Below are 6,000 nucleotides of genomic sequence, written 5' to 3' on the forward strand. Positions count from 1 at the left end.
GCCCTTTCTTCTGTATAACCCCTGAATAAGTGTCCATGCTGGAGCACAATATTGCACTTGTACATGTCCAAATGGGAACGGTCGGATATAATCTACTTGCCACATTTGACCTGCCCCTATAATTTTGTCCAAGCGTATGTGTCGTCTTTCCTTAATACTTTACTTCTTAATACACAGGGCAATTTGAGGATAATGTTCTTGGATTGATTCAGGGTTATCAGAATCCCAAACAATGTAACTCATCAGCCATTTAATTTTCCAATTACCCAACGTGAATGTCTACATGTCCAATAGAGATGCTACAGGTTATGTCCTGTCCCCAAAGCATTTGCCACGCCTTGGCACCTCCCCATAGCGGCTTACCCTTGACAGTCCACTGGCCGTGTCTCAGTCCTTTATACGCCGCTCAGCTGTCGGTATGCACAGTGAGTGTATCTGTTGTATCCATAGAAACAGCTTTTAGGTCTGCCAGTTGATTTGAGCCACCGTCCCCTGTGTAATGTAACACCGTTTCTGTATGGGGATGATAAGCAGCTGAAATCCACACGCCCTTTGCTGGTAATAGCAGCCGAGCCGTTTGTGATCCACACCCTCTCTCATTTTGCTGCTGTCAGGCAGTCTCAGGCCGGTGCCTCTTTGTAGGGACCACTCACCACCTGTATTTTTGTTGGGAATCCTTCTCGTCCTGCTACATACTATTTCCACTTTTGTAAAGTCTTTTTCTGGGCAACTGCAGTAGGAGACGCAAGGCCTTTTTAACGTAATCTGGGCTCATATGCGTTGTTGCCACTGAATGCTGTAGAGCTGAATATGCAGCTAGCAGTTGTTTCTCTAGAGGGTTATTCTTCAGTTGTGTGGGTGTAAATTCTTTGGACCAGAACCTTACCAGGGTTTTTCTGGCCCCTGTTGTTTGAGACTTTTGCCAAAGTCTCCATGGAATGCCATGTTCTGTCACATACAGGGCCGGCCTTTGGGGTGTGCGACCTGTGCGACCGCACAGGGCGCCACACCCCAGGGGGCGCCGCCGCGATATCCGCCGCCGCAGTGTACGCCACCGCCGCGGTGTACGCCGCAGCCCCCACGTCGATCCGCCGCCGCCGCGGTGTACGCCGCAGCCCCAGCGCCGATCCGCCGCCGCGGTGCACGCCGCAGCCCCCGCGCCGATCCACCGCCGCCGTGGCAATCCACCGCCCCCGTGTACACCGCCGCCGGGTCCGCCGCGGTGTCAGACGCCGCCCCCTCTGCAGCTCACTCTGACAATCAAGTGCGCTTGGCAGGGAAATTGACAGGCAGCGTGGAGGGTCATGTGACCTTCCGCCACTTAGCATTGGGCGGTGTCAGGAGCATCAGACAGCCAGACTGCTTGGTAAATAACTACAGGAAAACAGGAAAACAGGAAAACTAAACTAAAAATTAAAGAAAACATTAAGTAAGTGCAAGTTTGATGTATAGTGTATGTCATCTAATGAAAGGTGAAAAAAGATTCACCCCTTGTCTATTAAACACATTTTACATATGGAAAAATAGTGCTCAGTTTAACTGTAACTGTTACATAAAACACGTTTTTATTCAAGGATACGCCATTTAAAAAGAAGCTACAGGTTTTATGCTAGTAAAAATACCAAATATAAATACAAAAAAATACCGTAATTAGTGCTGCTGCACATTAAAAAAAGACAATGGACATGGGTCTCCTTTTGGGAGTACTGACTTTTGCCTGATTTAATCAAGTTCACAGTATCTTAGATAAAAAAAGAGCATTAGATGCTATGCATGCTCAGTATTGTGGAATGTTTGATTATAATGTGCTGATTATTGCTCCTGTTTCTAAACTGGCTTATGGTTGTCAAATTCACATTTTTAAGTCAATACACAAATGTGATTTTGACTACCAAATGCCAGTTTATGTATGCCTGCCATTATCTCGTCAATTAGAGTATGGAGCTTACTTGTTATTGCCAGTGTTCAGTTGGTTTTTGCAAAGATACCTATTTATAGATTTTGTTTTTATATTAAAGGTTATTTACCTCTTAAAAGTGCAGTAACTGGTTTAATTATTTTCTTAACTAATATATATTTCAAGAAGTGATAGGGGTTGTTTGTTGTGGTTGTTCAAACATACATGCGACCTGTGATCTATGCATGTTATTTAAGGTTTCCATGCATTATTTATTTGATCTGTAACCAGGGCAGGCCCAAGGCAAAATTCCGCCTGGGGCGAATTTTAAAACGCCGCCCCCCCCTTATCTACCCTATCTCCCCCTCGCTTTACAAGGGCTTGGGGTGGCAAAGTGCAGCCCCTTCAAAAGTGCCGCCTGGAGCGGTGGCCTCACACGGCTCCATTGTCGGGCCGGCCCTGTCTGTAACTTCACTGCTGAGTTTGCATGTGATTTGTATGTTATTCAGTTGCTCTATACCTGAAATGCAATGTGTTGTTTATTTGATTTTTACCTGAACTAGAGGGTTTCTGTGGATTATGCAGTTGATCTACATTGCTATACTGGTTTTGTATGTGTTCTTTATTTAATCTATACCTGCAAATAAAAGGCTTGTATGTCTTATTCAGTTGATCACTATGTTATCATGTGGTGTTTAGTTAAGCTCTATATTATTTGGTATTTTGTTGATCTTTACTAGTTATTATTTCCATAATCGATTAGTTGGCCAATTATTTATAAAAATAAATTTAAGTTTTTCATTTATTTAAAATAATTTAATAAACAAACAGGATGTTAAAAAGAAACAGCAGAGTAAAAAATGATAAAAATGCATTTCTTGTTTTTATTTCCCAACCTGCCCCCCCAGTTAAGCAAATGTGAGCCCAGGCTTGCCACACTGCCTTCCAGATATGCCACATACCCCCAGATATGCCACTTGCCCCCCTCCAAATATGCTGCTCTTCCCCCCAAGTATGCCTTATACCCCTTATGTGCCACTGTGCCCTTGATATACTTAAACATAGTTTTTAATATCTTGCAGCAGTCTTCCCAGTTATTATTGCACTTGCAATTATCTTTAATTTTCCTCTCTTCTTGTGTCAATGTTTATGGGGGGGGGGGGCGCCATGACAGTTGCCCGCACAGGGCGCCTGAACACCTAAGGCCGGCTCTGGTCACATACATATCTAAAGTAAAAGGTTTATTTGGTAAAATAGGGCTATTATTTGGTCAAAGCATTTTCCTTAGCCTTTGCCAAAGTATTAGCCTGCTTTTTGTGCATCATATTGTAAGTAGGATGCAAAATGTTCCCCAGAAGAGGAACAAAGGAGCGCTAGAATCCAAAAATACCCATTAGAGAATAGGCTTCCTTCACATTTATTGTTTTTATGAAGTCCATGCCATACCATACCTAAAAATTTTACTTGTTGTGCAGGTTCCTGTAATTTGTTTTCATTTATGACCTACTCTCGACTTTGTATCCAATGAATAAATGTTTGTAAATCGTTCAACTTGTTCAAAAGCATCTCCCGAGATCATGCTATCATCAATGTAGCGATGCAGCTGACATGTTATGGGTGGCATTGCTGCTAGATCCCGAGGAACCACTCCATGACACAGGGTAGGCAAATAATCCTGCACAGTACAGTTGGAGCATACTGTTTTCTGCCAAGTAAATGCAAGCCAAATCTGTGATTCTGGTATTATGGAAATGAAGAAAAAGGCATTTGCTAGATCTATAACAGCAAGCCAATAGCCTGCAATTGTCTTTACCAATGAAATCATGTCAGGCACTGCAATATGGAGTTACTACAGTCCCCTGTAGTCAATAGTCAACTGCCTGCTTGTTTTTCTTTCACTGGCTATACAGGGCTGTTATGTGGGCTACTTGTTATTGTATGGTCTTAGTGGTTTCCTTGTGTCCACCAGGAATACGATAATATTTTATGTTGACAGGTTGGATGGAAGGTAGGATGTACACCAGGGTCCTCTCTGTATTCTCTCAAATAGCTGAAAGACCCAAGTATGGATAGCAGTGCTTAAAGTATAAATAAATAGTTTTGTCCTCCCAAACTAGTATGTTACCATTGAAAATTGGACCCTTCTCTAGTCGGTTCTAGCATTGCACCCGATACACAGGTGTACATCACCTTCCCAACACTTCTACCATCATATTTGTATTTTTTTTTTCTTTTCTTTAATTATCTAAAATTCTGCCATATTAATTATTTTTTCCCCTGGATTCCTTCTCATGTGACACAAAAGCAGACACTGATATGTTTTGCCATAAATCGAAAGAGCTTCCTAAAAGTTTGTGCTGTTATTAAACCTTCAAAGGAAGGAATGCAGTGACAGATGCTGTACTGTTTATTTGCAATGAATGTTTTGTCTAAGTGGACCAATACTTTATGCAGCATTCCAAACAAGATACAAACATGCTACATTAATTCCATGGAAGAGACTGGTATATAATAAATAATTATACTACTGGTAACATGGACATACAACACAATAGCATTATTTTAAATGATCTTGCAAGAAAAAGCAGTAACCCCTGAGTGCCACTTGATGACATCATAGAAATGTGTTTTGGTTTTTTTTTACAACCGGACCCACATCTGTTCTTTGTCTATGTTGTGCTCAGTAATCACATTTTATCTCTAACATCGTAATCTTGTTTGTGAAATTTCATGTTGGAATGTATACAAACACTACATAGAGTTACATACTACATATAGTTTTGTTCTATTCCTCCTTTTCCAATATGTCATTAAGTTGTAAATTTTACTTAATTGTTTTAGCTTCATATGAATTACCCCAACATTAAAAATATTTTTCAGATCACGTATGTGGATCAAATGAAGCGTCCAGTACTTTTAATAGCTTGAAATGGAAATAAAAACATGTCTTATCTCGCTGATGCTCCATTAACTGCCCACCAGGGGGTGCCTAGTGACTTGCTTAGACACATAACTGCCAAGAGTCCTAAAAACTGGTTTCATCTCCCAGATCTTGGCTGTCCCAGCAGATGTCCTGCTTAATAGATCCAGCAGCATAGCGTGCACCATGCGCAGGACCCAAATAGTAATTGTAATTAGGTTCTTTCAGCCATACAAACAACAGCCGCCTGACTGAGCTTATGAGAAACGTAGCTCAATACAGCTTACTACATCCCCATGTAACTACATTTTAGCAAACTGTAGCAAAACTAATATTTATTTTTATTATGTGGCATATGGATACCAATCATCTCACGCAAAGTTTTATTAGTTTGACCGGCACGCAAGAAATACATCTATGTTTGCAGACTGTAAATGTGTTGTTTTTTTGCCAAAAGTGGAATATAAATTGCTCTTTTCATGAAGCCAGTCCCAGAGGAAAACATTCACGACTTTACCTTAAACACTCACAACCAATGTGACTGCTTCTTTCATTCGGTATTTTATTTTTAAACTGGTCCAGTTGAATAGACCCTTGTCTGTGAACATTGGGGCAGGAAACGTTATTCCATATGAGCATTTTCCATTGCCTGACATTGTGAGGAATGTGTTTTCACACCATGCAATGTTCTCATTTTCTATGATGCCAAAAGTATTTTTTTTTCATATTTAGCTAAGCTGTTTTGACACAGTTTGGAAGTATTAAGTCCCAAAATCCAGTTGGACTAATGTTTTGTTTATGAGTCTGTAGAAACTTGCACTTTATAGACTTATTAGTCATTTTAGTGGCTCTTCTAGATGGCAAGCACCTTCTTAAATTTTCCATTTTTTCATTTTAGCATAACAACATCTTTAGCCGTTCCACTTAAAATGTGATTTTCTAAATTATACTGTAAAATGCTTTTTTCAGATCCAGTAACTAGTATTTAAATGTCAGTAGAGAAATGTTATATTACCAGGTTCCCCCTTTAAAACAACTCCTTGTGCCTTTAAAGAGTTATAATTATCTTTAAACAGTGCAATATTTGGGTGCACATATGTTTTTGAATAGTCTTGTGATTTAAAGCTATAATCTAAACTGGAGAAAGTAATACACTCTGGCATCCAATATTCTAAGTGCAGCA

The sequence above is a fragment of the Sceloporus occidentalis genome, unplaced genomic scaffold, assembly GCF_023333645.1.
Source record: "Sceloporus occidentalis isolate IW3139 unplaced genomic scaffold, rSceOcc1.0.p SCAF_210, whole genome shotgun sequence".
Classification (NCBI taxonomy): Eukaryota; Metazoa; Chordata; class Lepidosauria; order Squamata; family Phrynosomatidae; genus Sceloporus; species Sceloporus occidentalis.